Here is an 18635-nt window from a genome sequence, read left to right on the forward strand (position 1 = left end):
AGATTGTTTTTTCCTTAAGAAAACCTCAAGCATTTTTTAAGAGATGACTATAGCAATCTAAGCTGACAAACTGATATAGAACAGAACACTGATACAGAACATTTGCTAACCAAATTTCAAATACATTGCAGACATATAATTTACTGTCTTGGTGTACATATTTATGTTATAATGATTATAATATGATTGCATAATGAATTAAAATTATTTTATAATGTATGCTGAAGAAAGCACTTTAAGAAGCTCAGAAAAAAAAAATAGTAAAATATTATCCTACAGAATATTTCCCAATAGAAAATTAAATGAGAATATACACATAGGCTTCCATATTAAATCAGTATAAAGTAGGTAATCTTTCATGATGCAAAAGTTAGTCTTTAAGGCTTTAAAAAAATGGAAACTCACAAAAATAGATCAACCTAAGTGTACAGGTTACAATTGCTTATAATGAAAAAACATGTTACCATACCACTCCTGAAGAAAATATTTTCAGCTGTCAGAGGCCCCATGTGATTCTCTTCTTGATCACAATAATCTCATACCCTGACTTTTACTGTTTTTAATTCTATGCTCTCATTTATAGTTTTATTATATAATTATGTCTGCATAGTATGCATCAGTCGGGGTTTCAAACAGAGAAATGAACCAGTACAAGATATACATGGGTGGGAAAAATTAGGTTTACAGGTGTGAGTCTGCCAAACACAGGTTATTCTTGTTTTATGATTTGTTCATTATTGTATTAGTTATTTGTATTACAACTGTAGACCTACTTTTTTCCAACCCTGTACATTAAAAGTTTCATTTTAAGAAATTGTGTAAATGGAATAATACATGACTGTAAAAAAGAAGGAAATCTTACTTTTTGCCATAGCACAGGTGGACCTGGAGAGTATTACTAGTATGCTAAGTGAAATAACCGTCAGAGAAAGACAAACAGCATATGATCTCACTTATATGTGGAATCAAATTAAACTGCTGGGGCTGACCAGCAGCCCCTGAGCAACGGATGAACAGATTACTCAGACACAGTTTAACCGTGAAAGAGAGGGCTAAGAGGCCCCTGGCTATAGTGGTCAAAGCAGCCTTGATTGCCTGCCTGCCTCGTTAGCCTTTTATTCGAATTTTTGTCTTTAGATACAATCAATAGGGTGAGTAATCTTGGGAGGACACATGTGTTTACATGGTCCTCTAGGCAAGAGCATCCAGGGATTAAGCATAAAGATTCCAGTAAACACCCAGGGGTCTGCACATACACAGATTTGTTTGGAGAAGTCAAGGAATAATTAGGGATACCACCTTGGACACTCCCCTAAGTCTCCCCTAAGTTGGAATTCCTATAAACAGGGCATGTGGCCTTCCACACACTTCCCTTTTCTCAGAATGTCCTCCTTACAACTTTCCAACCAAGTCTCTTGTTCCCCAACGATAAACTGATGAACAAAATAGAAAAACAAAAAGGCACAGATACATGGAACAGACTGACAGCTATCAGAGGGGAGGGGAGAGGAGAGGACTGGATGAAAGAAGGTGAAGGGATTAGCCAAAGAACCAATATGCATAGCCTACAGACACAGATGAAAGTGTGATCATGGCCCCAGAGAGGGATGGGTGGAGGTGGGCAAAGGAGTGGAGGGTGGGGACATTTCTAATAGTGTCAACAATAAAAATAAAAATAATATGAATAAATCTTAAAAAGAATAGTCTTATCAAGTTTGGTCAAGGAGAGTGTTTTTGTCACCAGGTAAAGCCAAACTATTTTCCAAAATGAATGTACCAATTCACACTCCTCTGCAATAATATAAGGGAATTCATTTTGCTCTACAATTTGTCAATAGTTACACTTTTAAATATCAGCCATACCTGTGGGAATCTAATGGTATGTCGCTGTGATTTTATTTTCATTGATTACTAATGAGTGGTGCCATTTGCTTGTAGGCAATTTTAATTTTTATAAAGTGTATATTTAAGCTTTTTTAAAATCTATTGGTTAGTGTTGTGCTAGGGGGAGGGACCGTGGTATGGAAAGATTACTGAATGTGCTGGGGGCAGGGACCGTGGCATAGAAAAATTACTAATTGTTTTAAAGAAACAAAGTAGTATGATATGCTCCAGCCAGGTGTGACCCCGTTTTCCTCCTGAACTTTTACCCTGCCAGTTAACGCTTTGTAGTTTTTGCAAATAAAAGCGTTGCTGCACTCTTGGTCGGGACTGTAGCTATGAGGCTCCCTGGAAGGAGGTACATGCTATAGTCCCTGGCCAGCTTAATAAAGGCTCTTAAATTTAAATTCTGAGTGGGTAGTCTTTCTCTCTGATTGAACCCATAACAGTGTGTCTTTTATGTATTAATTTTGGGGGTTTTGTATATAGTTTGGATATTAGCCCTATGTCAGTTGTTGGAAATATCATCTCAGCAAACATTTGGCAATTTTTTATGAGCAGAAATTCTTAGTTTAATGCACTGAAATTTATCATTTGCCTTATAGTTTCTGCTTTTTCTTTCAGTTTAGGAAGGATTTTACTACATAGATATCATGCAGGTATTCCCCTTGAGTAGTCAAAGACTAGTTTATTTTAAGTCTAGTGTCCATATACATATAAACTAGTTTTTACTTTATTTTTATTCTACTTGTCTTATTATTCTATTCAACATAATTGATTACTTGCCTATTCTTTATGTGCCAACATCAGAGCATCTTGAATAAAATGTTTGATTTTATATATATATATATATATATATATATATATATATACACTAGAGGCCTGGTGCACAAAAATTTGTGCACTTGGGGGGGCCCCTCAGCCCGGTCTGTGCCCCCTAGGGGGATGACCACCTGTTGGCTTAGGCCTGCTCCCTGGGGGATTGGGCCTAAGATGGCAATCAGACATCCCTCTGGCAGTCCGGCAGCCCTCGGGGATATCCACTTGCCAGCGGGGAGCAGACCTAAGCTGCAGTCGGACATCCTTCGTGCTGCTGAGGAGGCAGGAGAGGCTCCCACCACCACCACTGTACTGGCAGCTAGCAGCCTGGCTTGTGGCTGAGCAGAGCTCCCCCATATGGGAGCGCACTGACCACCAGGGAGCAGCTCCTGCATGGAGCATCTGCCCCCTGGTGGTCAGTGTGTGTCATAGTGACCAGTCATTCCCAGTCTTTCTGCTGTTAGGGTCAGTTTGCGTATTACCCTTTTATTATATAGGATAGAGGCCTGGTGCATGGGTGGGGGCTGGCTGGTTTGCCCTGAAGGGTGTCCTGGATCAGGGTGGGGGTCCCGCTTGGTTGCCTGGCCAGCCTGGGTGAGGGGCTGATGGGTGTTTGCAGCTGGTCACACCCCCTTTAGGGTGGGGGTCCCCACTGGGGTGCCTGGCCAGTCTGGATGAGGGGATAAGGATTTTCAGGCTGGCCAAGCCCGCCGGTGACTGAAGCTCTCAGCCTCTCCTTTTTTTCTTTTTTTTTTTTTATTCTGGGATTTATTTACCTTCTATAATTGAAACTTTGTTGCTGTCACTGGAGCTGAGAGCTGCTTGCTCCAGCTCTGAGGCCATGGCCTGCTGAAAGCAGGTATCTGGGGTTTGTTTAGCTTCTATAATTGAAACTGAGTTGCTTTCAGAGCTCAGAGTCGGGCTGCGGCAGGCGGGGAACCTTGGCTTCCTCCATCACTGGAGCAAGCAAACCTCCTGCTCGCTTCAGCTGCGTGGCTGCAGGCCGCCATCTTTGTTGGCGGTTAATTTGCATATTGCCCTGATTAGCCAATGGGAAGCGTAACGAAGGTATGGTCAATTACCCTTTTTGTCTTTTATTAGATAGGATATATATATATATATTTTTCAATATGTAATTGAATAAGTCTTTTCACCTTTTCCTTATTCTATAATAGCTTTTGACTTTTCTTGACTATTTGAACTTTCATATAAATCTTACAACTGTTTAGTTCCACAAATAACCTGTTCAGATTTTGTTTGAAATATCCTTTGATTTATCTCTGAGTTTGACAATTGATATTGGATAGTTGGGTGTGTTTTATCCTTGAGTAAGTAGATTTTGATTAAATAACGTTTTTGTTCCTTAAACCTTCTACTTTGGTTCTGCCTGCTTGACAATATCTGAAAAAAATTACTTTTAAGTGTCTTGTAGCTCTCAGAATCTTTGGGAGGATTGGAGAATAACATTTGCAATCCAAAACCTCACTGGTTCCATTTGCCTAAGGAACTTAAATACTGGATTTAAAAAAATAAAATGCTATATTTTAGCAATTAGAGAATGAACTCATTGTTTGTTTAAGTTATTATCCATTTTACACTAAAAAATCATAGTTATTGTCATAGTCTTTGACACTTCTTTTATTACTGTCATCAGTTATAGACCACACTACTCTCCTATGTGATTCAGGTAAACAGGACTATCAACCTTCCCGCCAGTGTCAAATAATTGAAATTTTCTGTACTCTATTTTAGGATTTTCTCTCCAATATTACTGTGGCAGACTCCCTTGATATTATTAGGTGAAGATGCTTCAAAAGGGGTCAGTAAGGTCAAGTGACAGAAGAGGAGAGAAAAAGCAATATTATTACTCAAGGTACAAAGGTAGAAGTAATAAAACAATTTGAGATTGGTGAAAAACTTAAAGTAGATAAAGTGTTATGGATTACATGTTCCACATTTTTAAATCAGTGAAAACAAGTAATCCCATTGTAAATAATTCAAATCTTGAAGCATATGCATATCCTGAGATTTACTTTGTAAATGGTTTTGCTATTGAGAATTTAAAATGTCTGTGTAACTATCTTTTCCTCTCTAACACATATTTAAATTAACCTTTAATTTTATCATTTAAATTTTCCAGAGGCAATTTTTAATTTTGACAAAATAGGCTTCTTTTTTAATGATAGCAATTGGTTAAAACAGGATTTGATTAATAGAAATCCACTCTCCATTAAACAATCATGAAATGTTTCTAATCTGTTATTAGAGCTTGGGTTAAGCCACTTAGAAATTGCTATGTTTAATATTTTTTATAAATTTCTATTTCCTTACCATCTAACCTATCATAAAATAGCCATAGTCAATTTATTTTTAAAATGTGAAAATAATTATTTTGTTTCAAAGAGAGTTATTATTGCTCTTATGAACTATTATAAATTTAAATGGCTCAATAAATGAACATGCCCTATAGTAACCACCTTATTCTCATCTACTTTCTAAGAATATTATATTTAGCTGTAAGGAAGAAGATGTTCATCTTAAGTATTATTTGCAAGAAATAGCAATATAATATACCCAAATGAATGAAAAATATTCACTCTGTTGGAAAGTGGGGTTTTCACATTAATTTAACTGGCAAATTATCAATTAACTAAATAAAAAATGAAATGTATTAAATATACAACCTAAATTGCAGAATTATTTTAAAGGGTAACTTCGTCTCTTCAGGGTACCTTTAACCATAGTTAATTACTGTTGTAATGTGGAGTTATGATTTTGCTGTATTTTTAATAAGGGTTCAAAATTACCTTTGGAATTTGCCCTCATGTGTGTTTTCACCAGATATTTAAATCATGTTATAATTACATTTATTATAAGGGGTTTAACAGCTAAGGCAAAATCATTAAACCTTCCACTTTTATTTACAGGGTTTCTCATTTCAAATCAGTGCTTTTCTTCCCATACTATTTAAACCACTTGTTTTCTTTATTTTGATTTTCACATATTCTGAAGTCTTGAGAGAACACTTATGGTTTACAGTTTAGTCACTATTTTATAAAAATTACATTTTGCTCAAGGCTATATTTTAATAAAGGTATTAAAACTGGAAGAAACTCTGCATTATCTCTAATAATTTATTAAAAGGTATTTTCTATAATCACTTGTGCTGTTCTTGTACCTAAGTACAGAATAAAAATAAAGCAATGGGACAATGTGAGTAAGGAGACAGGGGAAAGCTAGGTAGACAGGAACAGGGACCATGGGGCATGGGGGAGAGGAAGTAAAACTAGGCACAGTTACTAAGACCCCCCGACTGGGTCGGGAAAGAAGATTGTCCATGGGAGACATGAGCTTTAAAATGTATGAATGTTGCTAAGACAGACAGCTTGCAGATAACAAATCACAAGGCAATAAGGTATATAAACTAATCTCAAGGCAAATGTCTTTGAAAGGACCAATTAGGATCTGGCAAGACATGAATCTGCACTAGATTTAAAAGGGTGCACTTCCTCTCTTCTCTCTTCTCTCTCCTCTCCCCTGCACACGATGGGTTTCCTGTGGTGGGGAGGCACCTCCCTGCACCCATCCTGGGACTTTACTACCTGACTGTAACAGGGAAAGGAAACTCTGGACACTGGCCTGCTCCTGGAACCCTAGCTGTACCTCTTCCAGGACGGACCTTTTCACTAATCTGTTTTGTCCACGACTCACTCTTTGATTTTGTGAGACAATTAACACCTCACATTTTGGTTTCCTGAGGATTTCCAGTTTGAGTTTTCTCAACTTTATTACAATTTTGCAAGCCTCTTTAGATAGTGAAAGGAATTTTAGGAATAAAATAGGCAGGTTTAGGGAGTCTTAGGAATAAAAAGGGTCCATGGGGGATGAATGCAGAGGTGAGGACTTGGAGCCACCAGAAGGTATACATTCAGAGAATAGAAAGTTGTCACAGGATAAGGGGAGAGGAAGGCATGCATTCACAGAGGATAAAGCAAATTCACAGAGTATCAGGAAGAAGGAAACATACTTTCACAGAGAATAGAGAAATGACTACAAAAGCTGGGAAAAGGATAACATGTTCACAGGAGATAGAGAAATGTTACAAGATATGAGGGAGACAAAGAGGGGGGCACCATGTGGGTTTTGGGCTTTGAAGCTGATATTCTGCAAAAAGACTGAGCAATTAAAAAAGCACAGGGTCATAAAATGGGAAATGGGTCCAATTAGAAAAAAGCATGAGGAGAAAAAGAACTACAGTCTTTTTAAACCTTAGAAAAAAGTAGCTTAGTGGGTTACCCCCTTGGGACACCCTCTCTACGTGGGATTCTGTATTTGCTTCCAATAAATTTCCACCCTCTTGCTAACAAGTCCTTTTAGTTCGCAAATTTTATTCTTCAAACTTCAAGACAAGAATCCACAAGGATGAGATCCGCTCCCCGCACCCTACGTTTCAATAGTACACAAACAGAAATTTTATATAAGGCTTCTAAGGACAAATTTAAAATGAGACCTAATTGTCCCTGTTGAAAATAAGGGAAGAAACTTCCCCCTGCTTCTTCTTAGAGCATTTACTTTAGAAAACTTGCAAGTACTTTATTCTCTCTTTGAAATGTCTAAATATTCTTTTTTTTTTAATTGTTGACTCTATTACAGGTGTCCCACATTCCTCCCCAATCCCCTGCCCCCATCCTGCCTTTGTCTCCCTCCACCCTGCCTCCCCCAAGGCCTTCACCCCATTATTGTCTGTGTTCTTCTGCTTGATGACCCAGGAATGTCCTCTTCAAGGACCTGAGAGGCATCTCTTTGAAATTTAAACATCAAGGAAGATAACACCTCTATCTCCCAGTTTCTGTGAAAGATTATGAGCCTAATTTCCTGAGTGCTTTGCTTCAAATAAATGTGTGAGAAGTTTGTTTCTTCTCTGAATAAAGCCAATTAGCTAATAAGATGGTAACTCAAATTACCAGGTAAATTTAGGGTGAACTATGTAAGATACATACTGCTGTTAAGCTTTCTTACTTGAGGACTAGTTGTTGTTTATATTGAAAACAACATGTCTGTTATGGGTAGTGTCTGCTTGGCTACATAAAGGGGTGAGATTTCTTTCTGTCTGCAATCTCCCAGGGGATTGCCTGGAATGTGCACATTCTGATTAATGCTTATTCAATAATAAAAGTGTTTTATTCATCTACTTAGAGGCCTGGTGCAAGAAATTTGTGCATTGGGGGGGTTGTCACTCAGCCTCGCCTGCACCCTTGCCAATCTGGAACCCCTCAGGGGATGTCTGTGGAATCGGGCCTAAACCAGCAGTCAGACATCCCTCTCACAATCCAGGACTGCTGGCTCCTAACCGCTCGCCTGCCTGCCTGCCTGATTGCCCCTAACCGCTTCTGCCTGCCAGCCTGATTGACGCCTAACTGTCCTCCCCTGCAGGTCTGATCTCCTCCAACTGCCCTCCCCTGCCACAGCCCACCTCTTCCACCGGGACCCACCTCCTCTGCGTGAGGCAGCAGAGATGCTGGGACTGGCCTACTCTGCACCACGTGGAGCTGCGGGACCCCCAGGCCTCACTGTGCAGAGTGGCCGCCAGGCTCCACCTCCACTGTATGAGTGGCCATCGTGTGGTGGCCATCTTGTGGCAGCCATCTTGTGACAATGTCACGTGCAAGGGCGTGAGGACCACCTATGCTTTTATTAGTATAGATTACCCTTGTGTAGAGGATTTCTGGGGAGGTAGAAGATTTTGATTTAATTATGTTTCCCCAAAAGTGTTTAGGTGACTCTATTTCACATGCTGAATATACCTACATCATCAGCAAGATTGATAAGAATAGCAATACAACATGTACAAATGCCCTACATGCTTCTTACAGTCATAACCTTCTCCAGGAATAACCACTATCTAGATTTTTAACAGCATAGATTATTTTTGTCAGTATTTATTTGTTTGTTAAAAATCAAGAAATTTATATTTATATATATATATATATATATATATATATATATATTCATCTATCAACTTGATATATATCCATATCTATTATCTACACTAATAAAAGAGAAACATGGTAATTAGCATACGACCGCTACCCTTCCCATTGGCTAATCAGCATATCCTTATGCAAATTAACTGTCAGCCAAGATGGCGGCCGGCAGCCAGGCAGCTGGAAGCGAACATGAGGCTTGCTTGCTCCAGTGACTGCAGACTCCAGCGTTCCCCGCCTGACTTGCCGGCCTCTGAGCTGCAACTCTAAGAAACTTTGTAACAAATATAAAAGCTAAAAAAAACCCCAGAAACCAGCTTTCAGCCAGCCGGGATCTCAGAGCTGGAGTTATACATTGTTTCGATTATAGAACGCAATCAGCAGTGGATGCCTCAGAGCTAGAGCCAGAGCTAAAGCTGGCCCAGAAAAAAAAAAGAAAAAAGAAAAAAAGGAGCAGTTGGGAGCTTCAGTCAACAACTGCCAGCCTGAAAGCAGCCCTCAGCCCCTCACCCAGACTGGACAGGCACCCCAGTGGGGACCCCCATCCTGAAGGGTGTGTGACCAGCTGCAAACAGCCATCATCCCCTCATCCAGGATGGCCAGGCACCCCAGTGGGGACCCCCACTCTGATCCAGGACACCCTTCAGGGCAAACCAGCCGGCCCCCAGGCCTCTATCCTATATAGTAAAAGGGTAATATGCCTCTCAGCACCGGGATCAGCTGAGCCACGAGGCCTCCTGGCACCGGATCAGCATGATAGGGGGCAGCGCCCAAACCCCCTGATCGCCCTGCAGCTCTGTGTGTGACAGGGTGCGGCGCCCCAACCCCCCCCCCACACACACACACAGACAGGCCCTGCTCTGTGTGTGACGGGGTAGAGCCATAACCTCCCCATCGGCCCTGCCCTGAGTGTGACAGTGGCGGCGCCCCAACCCTCTGATCCGCCCTGCTCTGTGGGTGATAGAGGGCGGCACCCCAACCTCCTGATCGCCCTGCTCTGTGTGTGACAGGGGGCAGTGCCCTAACTCCCCTATCAGCCTTACTCTGTGCGTGACAGGGGGGAGCTCCCCAACCCCCTGATGGGCCCTGCTCTGTGCGTGACAGGGAGTGGCACCACAACCTCCCCATCGACCCTGCCTTGAGTGTGACAGGGGGCGGTGCCCCAACCCCCCAATCGGCCCTACCCTGAGCATGACTGAGGGTGGCATCACAACCTCCCAATCCGCCCTGCTCTGTGCATGACAGGGGGCGGCGCCCCAACTCCCCAATCAGCCCTGCTCTGAGCCCGACCAGGGGCTGCACCTAGGGATTGGGCCTGCCCTCTGCCACCCAGGAGCAGGCCTAAGCCAGCAGGTCGTTATCTCCTGTGGGGTCCCAGACTGCAAGAGGGCACAGGCCAGGCTGAGGGACCCCCCACTCCCCCCCGAGTGCACAAATTTTTGTGCACCGGGCCTCTAGTATATCTACACTAATAAAAGAGAAACATGGTAATTGGCGTACGACCGCTACCCTTTTCATTGGCTAATCAGTGAGTATATGCAAATTAACTGTCAGCCAAGATGGCGGCCAGCAGCCAGGCAGCTGGAAGCGAACATGAGGCTTGCTTGCTTCAGTGACTACAGACTCCAACGTTCCCTGCCTCACTTTCCGGCCTCTCAGTTGCAACTCTAAGCAACTATCTACTATGTTGCAAATAAGAAAATAAACAAAAGCCCAGAAACCGGCTTTCAGTCAGCTGGGCTTTAGCAACATTGTATCGATGTTTTCAGCGGCGAAGCCTCAGAGCTAAAGCTGACCCAGAATAAAAAAAAAAAAAAGAAAACAAGGAGCGGTTGGAAGCTTCAGTCACTCACTTCCGGAAAACAGCCCTCAGCCCCTCACCCAGTCTGGCCAGGCACCCCAGTGGGGACCCCCACCCTGATCCAGGACACCCTTCAGGGCAAACCAGCTGGCTCCCACCCGTGCACCAGGCCTCTATCCTATATAGTAAAAGGGTAATATGCCTCCCGGCACCGGGATTAGCGGAGCCACGAGGCTCCCGGCACCGGGATCGGCGTGACAGAGGGCAGCGCCCAAAACCCCTGATCGCCCTGTGGCTCTGTGTGTGACAGGGGGCGGGGCCACAACCTCCCTATCTGCCCTGCTCTGTGCCTGATAGGGGGGAGCTCCCCAACCCCCTGATTGCCCTGCAGCTCTGTGTTTGACAGGGTGCAGCGCACCAACCCCCCCCCCCCCCACGGGCCCTGCTCTGTGTGTGACAGGGTAGAGCCATAACCTCCCCATTGGCCCTGCCCTGAGTGTGACAGGGTGCAGCGCCCCAACCCCCTGATCTGCCCTGCTCTGTGTGTGACAGGGGGCGGTGCCCCAACTCCCCTATTGGCACTATTCTGTGAGTGACAGCAGGGAGCTCCTCAACCCCCTGATCAGCCCTGCTCTGTGTGTGACAGGGGGGAGCTCCCCAACCCCCTGATGGGCCCTGCTCTGTGTGTGACAGGGGGTGGCGCCGCAACCTCTCCATCGACCCTGCCTTGAGTGTGACAGGGGGCGGTGCCCCAACCCCCCAATTGGCCCTACCCTGAGCATGACTGAGGGTGGCATTGCAACCTCCCAATCCGCCCTGCTCTGTGCATGATGGGGCGGTGCCCCAACTCCCCAATCGGCCCTGCTCTGAGCCTGACCAGGGGCTGCACTTAGGAATTGGGCCTGCCCTCTGCCACCCGGGAGCAGGCCTAAGCCAGCAGGTCGTTATCTCCCGAGGGGTCCCAAACTTCGAGAGGGCACAGGCCGGGCTGGGGAACCCCCCCGCCCCCGCCCCGAGTGCACAAATTTTTGTGCACCGGGCCTCTAGTATATATATATATATTCACACATATACATATGTGTATATATATATATATATCTGTATATATATATATATGTGTATATATATATATATATATATATATATATCCTATCTAATAATAGACAAACATGGTAATTAACCGTACCTCCAATACACTTCCCATTGGCTAATCAGGGCGATATGCAAATTAACTACCAAGAAAGATGGTGGTTATCCGCCAACAAATGTTGGGGTCCAACCCCAACGGGTCCAGGGATCCCCAAAGGTGTGGACGGAGTCGGCAAAGAATGAATGACATGGAAACTGGTTTCAGTTCATCAGCATAGCGAGGTTCTCCCTCCAGGATCTCCAGCAAAGTTCTGGTTAGGAACTCCAACCAAGTTCTGGTCAGGATCTCCAACCAAGTTCTGGTGCCATGTTCTCTTGCTAGGTTCTCCAGCCAGGTTCTCCAGCCAGGTTCTCCAGGTTCTCCAGCCAGGTTCAGTCACCAGGTTCTTTAGCCAGGTTCTATCCAGGTTCTTTTGCCATGTTCTGTCTAGGTTCTCCAGTGAAGTTCTGTAGCCAGGTTCTGTCCAGTATCTTTTGCCATGTTCTCTGGCTAGGTTCTGGTTAGGATCTGATGTTTATTGTCTTGTTACATCCGTATTTATACCAGCCGATTTTAATCCTGTCAATTTCTATTACAAAGGTTAGGGCGTTTCTTATCTCCATTCCAGGGAGTAAAGATTATGTAGCTTAACTACCCGCCTGGCACTTAATTAAGGGGTTGTATCCCCTCCCTAACCTCAGGGAAAAATCCCCACCTGGGGAAACAACCTTTCTCGGAGAGGTGACCTTGGTTAAAACACATGGCACTAAGGAGAGCAAACATATTAAGAACAGTAAGCTATATATGCCAGGTCCCTTGAAACATATGCTGTGCAGATGTTTCTTTCCTGCAGCAACTGTGTCAAGCAGCAAGGATGGACCGGCTTCCGGCAAACAAAGATGGCGGTTAATTTGCATACATAGGCATAATGATGGGAGGCAAAAGGGGAAGGTTGGAAGAAGCCACCTGCCGGTGTCGGAACCCAGGTGGCAGCCAAGAACCGGAGAACCGGGCCGCCTTTGCTGGCCTGGGCCAGTAATCAGAGAAGCCGGGTGGGGCAGGGAAGAGGGGATGTCCGCCTCTTTCCTGCCCCGCTAGGCTTCTCAGATCACCGATCACCAATGATCGGAGAACACCCTGAGGCGGGGACAGAGGCCAGGCTGCATCCCTGCCTGGGGACATGATCTGGTCCCGGGGCGACGCAGCCAGGCCCCAGAAGGAGACCCAGGGGCTGGGGCTGTGTCACTGCCGGGGCACGCGATCCGGTGCCTGGGCAGCGGCGCATCCCTGGCCCCAGAAGGAGACCCAGGGGCTGGGGCTGTGTTGCCGCCACCGGGGCAAACAATCTGGTGCCCGGGCAGTGGCACATCCCCAGCCCCAGACGGAGACCCAGGGGCCTCCCAAGCGGAGAGTCTCTGTGGTCAGACTGCGCGGTGTGGGGACAGGAATAAAGATGGAGGTGACTCAGATGCCTGGCCAGCGGCCTTAGACCAGCAAGCAGGGCCTTTCAGTGGGGACTCGGGTGGGGGTGGGGAGAGGAAAGTGAGCTAGAAATAGAGAATTACAACTCCCAGGAGGTTTAGTGGCCGGGGCCTGTGTGCCTGGCCATGAAATCAGGTGGGGCAAGTCGTTTTGCACTTTAAGAGGCTTGCAAGGTTGGAAGTTCTGCCGGGAGCCAGGGAGAAATGGAGCTGGAGCAGAGAGAGGGGTCCATGGCAGCCGTGGGCTTTGAGGAGTTCTCAGCACCTCCCTGTTCGGAGCTGGCGCTGCCTCCGCTGTTTGGTGGTCACATCCTGGAGAGCGAGCTTGAGACCGAAGTGGAGTTCCTGTCTGGGGGTCTGGGCAGCTCCAGCCTCCAGGAGCGAGATGAAGAGGAGGAGGCAGCCCAAGGAAGGTCTGTGGCTGTGGTGCCGAGGGGAACTCAACTGCAGGAAGTACCAGGTGCTGGGTTGGCACTGCAGGGAGATCGAGCAGGTGAAGGAGCGGGTCCTGAACAGGCTCCAACAGATATAGAGAATAACACGGAGACTCCAGCAAGAGCGGAGGTTCCTCATGAGGGTGCTGGACTCCTATGGCGATGACTACTGGGCCAGCCAGTTCACCATTTTATTGGAGGACGAGGGCAGCCAGGGCACAGATGCCCCCACCCCAGGCAATGCTGAGAACGAGCCTCCGGAGAAAGAGGGGCTGTCCCCACCCAGGAGGACACCAGCGCCTGCAGAAGCCAGCAGCCCGTCCCATGGTGAGGGGCCCAGCGGTTGGAAGAGGCAGCAAGTGCCACCGGAAGGGGGCCGGGGGGGAGTCCCGCTGACTCCGGAGCTGGCCCCCATGCAGATAAAGGTGGAGGAAGACTTTGGCTTCAAAGTAGTCGAGGCTCTGGACTCAAGTTGGGTTTCTTGGGGGCCAGACAAGCTGCTGCCCTACTCCACCCTAGCCAGCTCCCCCTTTGACTGACCCCCCAATAAACGGACCCCATGCTCTCCTGAGAAAAAGAAAAAAGCTTATAGAGGCATGCTTATAGGATCAAATAGTATAAATATAGATGTAACAGGACAATAAAAAGACAACCTGGCTATGATGATCACTTGAACACTGCCTCTGTGCCATTCCTTCTTCGCCAACTCTGTCCACACCTTTGGGAACCTCTGGAACTGCTGGGGCTGGACCCCAACATTCCTCTTCTTATAAGGACTTCAGTGAGATGGGCTAAGAGTCACACTGGAACTGCCTCAATTTAATGTAATCCCCTCTTTAAAGATCTTATCTCCATATACAGGTACATTCTGAGGTTCTGGGGATTAGGATTTTAACATACATTTTGTTGATTACCCAAATCAGCCCTTAACAACCAGCATGTCTCAGAAAGTAGATTCCTACAGGGTTATTTACCAAACATTCAGAAGTAATGTAAAGCCCCTCATCCACAGTGCGGGCCCCTCCTGGTGAAGAGTGAAGGCCTGGGTTCCGGGCGCCGGAGGAAAACTGCCAGCAGCCAGGGGAAGGAGTCCCCAAGGGGCCCCAGATTGCAAGAGGGCACAGGCCGGGCTGAAGGACAGTTCCTAGTGCACAAATTTTTGTGCACCTGGACTCTAGTGTGTGTGTGTGTGTGTGTGTGTGTGTGTGTTTATATATATATATATATATATATATATATATATATATATGTAGTAGGACTGATAGGCCAGGGTACAGAGGGTTACCAGAGCAGAGAGCCCCAGGTGCTTAGCAATGGGAAAAATTATAAGCCTGTTAGGGCTATAGGGCAATACAATTCTTAATGGCCATTTGTAACCTTCCCACTGAAAGGAATTTTAGAGACAAAACAGTCAGGTTTAGGAAATAGAGAGGGTCCATGGGAGAGGAATGCATATGTGGATGACAGAAATAGCTCCAAGATGCCAAAATGCTTATCTTACTTATACAGAGGATAGAGAAATGCCACAGGATAAGGGGGGGGGGGGGGGGGGCAGGAGAGACATAGAAGATAAAGAAAAGTCACAAGATATGGGGAAGAAGGAAACATATTTTCACAGAGGATTGAGGAATCTTGCAAGATAAGGGGAGAGAAAGTGGGGGGCCCCACATGGGCTTTGAGCTTTGAAACTGATACTATGTATCAGAATGACCAATGAGGAAAGCAAGGGGGTCCTAAATTGAGAAAGGGTCCAATTAGTAAGGGTCAGGGTTGGACAAAAAACTGTATCATACATAAAGGAAAAAGGGACATGAGACAGATTTTAGATTTTTGGATTTAGATTTTTCCCATTACACAGAGAGAGAGAGAGAGCAGGTTTTCCCATTTGGGAACCCCTCCCCAGGGGGTCTCCTGTGGGGACACCCCTTCCTAATGAAATGTGGAAATTAAACTGGAACCCATGGTTTTTCCTTGGGGCAGGATGCAAAGGTGATTTACCGGGTTCTTGTCTAGGTGTATTTGAAGAATGAAGCCATGGAAAAGATGGAAATTTATTGGGGAACAAGCGCAGACTCCCACGTGGGGAAGAGAAGGAGACACACTAAGTCCCTCCTTTCTAAGGTCTATAATGGCTGCAGTTCTTTGTGTCCTGATATCCCCTCTGATTGGTCACTATAGCTGCTTCAGAGCTCAAACCCCACGTGGGATCCCCCTCTTCTTCTCCCTTTTGTTTTTCTACTCCCCGTGGCCTTCCCCTTTATTCTATGAATGAGTGGATTCCTTTCCCTTTATTTTGTAAATTTATGCCTTCTGGCAGCTCCCAGCTTTGCAGCCCTGCGGTTCCCCCTCCATGGCCCCCCTAATTCCTAAAACGTCCTAAACCTGCCTATTTTACCCCTAAAAACTCCTTTCACCAGGGAGAGTTTGTATATGCTTCCAATAAACTTCTACATTTTTATTAAAGAAATCTTAGTCCACAAATTCATTCTTCAATTCCCTCTGACAAGAACCCACGAGAAGAAAAGTCTGCACCCTGAACCCCACGTTTTACCACCACAGGAGGACAAAGACCAAGAAAAACTCACTGAACACCAAGAATCAGACCATCTAAGGAATGCAAACTGTCCCAATGCACCTGATCCCACACCTGCATTCCAGCAACATGCCAAGCCCACCAACTCAGCCCCAGACCCACTGACAACAGAGCTTCCCACCAGCTCCTGGCTGCTGCCATCATCGACCCAATCTCCCCTTGGCTCGGTGCTATGCAGCCCTTCCCTTTGGATATCTTATCCCCCTTAAATAAATTCACTTTTTTCTTTATCCACCATCTAAGGTGGCTAATTAGCTTGTCCATTGACCACCATGTTAACCTTTCAAAGCCCTTGCATCACTATTCCCTTCAGCATTAACTCCTAAGGGTCACATTGAGGCTTTAGCTGTGTTTCAGCTCCAGGTTCAGAGAAGCAGCAAAATCAGAGTGAGAGACAGTGACACCATGGCTGACATCAGGACCAGCTGCATTGACTAATGACCCCCTCGTACCCACCAATCAGTGGAAACCACCACAAGGCGACACGTCTGGAAAGCTGATGATTGTTCTATTGGGATTCTCTCACAAGCCTCAGTATAAAAGCTCTTGGTACAGAGACCTCAGTTATGCTCTCTCTCTCCCTCTTTCGCTGAAGCTCCAAGGGCCCTTATACTACTTCTGTAACTTTCTAAATAAACTTTCCCATATAATTTGAGTTCCTTGGCTCTGAATTCTTTCAAGCTGACTTAAGTCCGAGGTTGCTGAACTGACATCCTACCTAACTCTTCACTAACGCCCGGTGCTGCTTTTCCCTGATAACATATGTATGTGCATAAATACATATATCAGATTGCTCAACTAAGAGATTCGTATAATGTTTTATTTAGTAATTCTTCCCACTGCTGTGAATAATCTAGGAACAAAAAAGTCAAAGTTTCCAGTTCAATATAGCAGACTTGTCAGACATATTTGTTTCCTCTCCATACCAAGATGCCAGTGGAATGATAATATACATTTACACCCAGGAACAAAGCTATCGACACAATGAGGAAATTGAGGTGATTTTAACAGATCTTGGAACTAGACTTTTTGCACATGGAAGGTACTGAAGATAAAAAAAAAAAAAGAAGAAATAGTCACAGTCCAAAATAAGTGCCTAAGGTGTCTGCAGTGAAAGTGAGAGCAGTTGTCCAGGGATTCGTAGAGAAAGGCTGGTCTCAGAGCTGGGGTAGATAAGTACTGAGGACTAGAGTGAGAATGGGAGTGAAAAATCAGACAAAGGCCGAAAATCAGGACTATAGGCTTTATTAGAGAAGAAGGACCTGCCGGGCTGCCTCGCAATGGAAGGACAGCAGCACGTACAGGGGTGAGCATGCCTTTTGAGGGGCAGAATGGGAAGGGATTGGGGATTAATGTACTCGACACACACTGATTGGTGGCTTACTGTATTGTCCATATAGGACAAAGGCTTAGGGTATTTGACAGGTGTGGATTGGTGGTCCAATGTATAGTCCATATAAGGTACATGGTTAGTCACACAGGTATTTCCGGGCTGCAGGTTACATCATACTCTGTCCACCAGTTGGGGGAAGGGAGGACCTACCAGGGAGAAACAGAAATTTTTGTCTATAGCATCTGTGCCAATCACCAGTACCCTACACTCACCTCCCCTTACCACTGTCCTCTATAATTATGATGACCCTCACATTCAAAAAGTGACTGAGAGCCTGCTTTCTCTCTTAGGCAAAAATGAGAAGGGTTTTCTCCAGAGAAAGTAAGTGCCTTTATTAAAAAGTAAAGGCTCTGAAATAAGCTATTGGCCCTAATAAACACAGATGTGCTTTTCTTTATGATATTCCTGCCTTCACAATCTAGTGACCTACTTATTCTCACTAAAGTTGAGTGTCTCAGTCCATGAGCTTCAGGGATTTCCTCAGATCTTCCTAACAGCCTGCCTTTTCAGAAAAAACATAAATGTGAAAACAGGTCCAAAAATCTAGCAGGAGAGGGAGCCCAAAACCCTTATCTCAAATAATTAATGTCTTCTATTCCTTCATTTTTTAAAAGGTGAATTTTTGATGAGGGACTTATAAAAAATGGTAGCAGTTATTAAAAAGAAAGATCAAGTCATAGTTCAGTTGGTTGAGCCTCATCCCATCCACCTAGAGGTAATAGGTTCCATTCCTTGTCAGAGTATATGTCCAGATTTCAGCTTGATGCCAGTGGGGGAGGGGGAAGGTCATGCAGGATACAGCTAATTAAAGGTTCCCTCTCATAGATGTTTCTCTCACTCTCTTAAAAATCAATAAAATCATATTTTTAAATAAAATAAATCAAGATAAACAATAGAGCTGGTCTTGGAGTAAATCAAATTATGGAGAAAACATTACAAACCATTTTAATTGTTATTTTTGGAGAAAGTTGGGAGAAATTATGTCATTTAAAATTTTAAAGAGCTATGAAAAAGAAACTATCAAAGAAAAAATATCAAATATGACAAATATAAAGAATAAAATTAAAAATTCTAAATAAAGAATTAAAGATGCAGCCGAAACCGGTTTCGCTCAGTGGAT

At 44.8% G+C, this 18635-nt stretch overlaps 1 pseudogene; it reads left to right on the forward strand.

Annotated features, from left to right (window-relative positions):
- Positions 1-13299: 13299 nt before the first annotated feature.
- LOC139005017 (TCF3 fusion partner pseudogene) lies at positions 13300-14068 on the forward strand (annotated as a pseudogene).
- The last annotated feature ends 4567 nt before the right edge of the window (positions 14069-18635 follow it).

This window comes from Myotis yumanensis, unplaced genomic scaffold (assembly GCF_028538775.1).
Source record: "Myotis yumanensis isolate MYYU_CA2020_CCGP unplaced genomic scaffold, mMyoYum1.0.hap1 SCAF_3, whole genome shotgun sequence".
NCBI lineage: Eukaryota > Metazoa > Chordata > Mammalia > Chiroptera > Vespertilionidae > Myotis > Myotis yumanensis.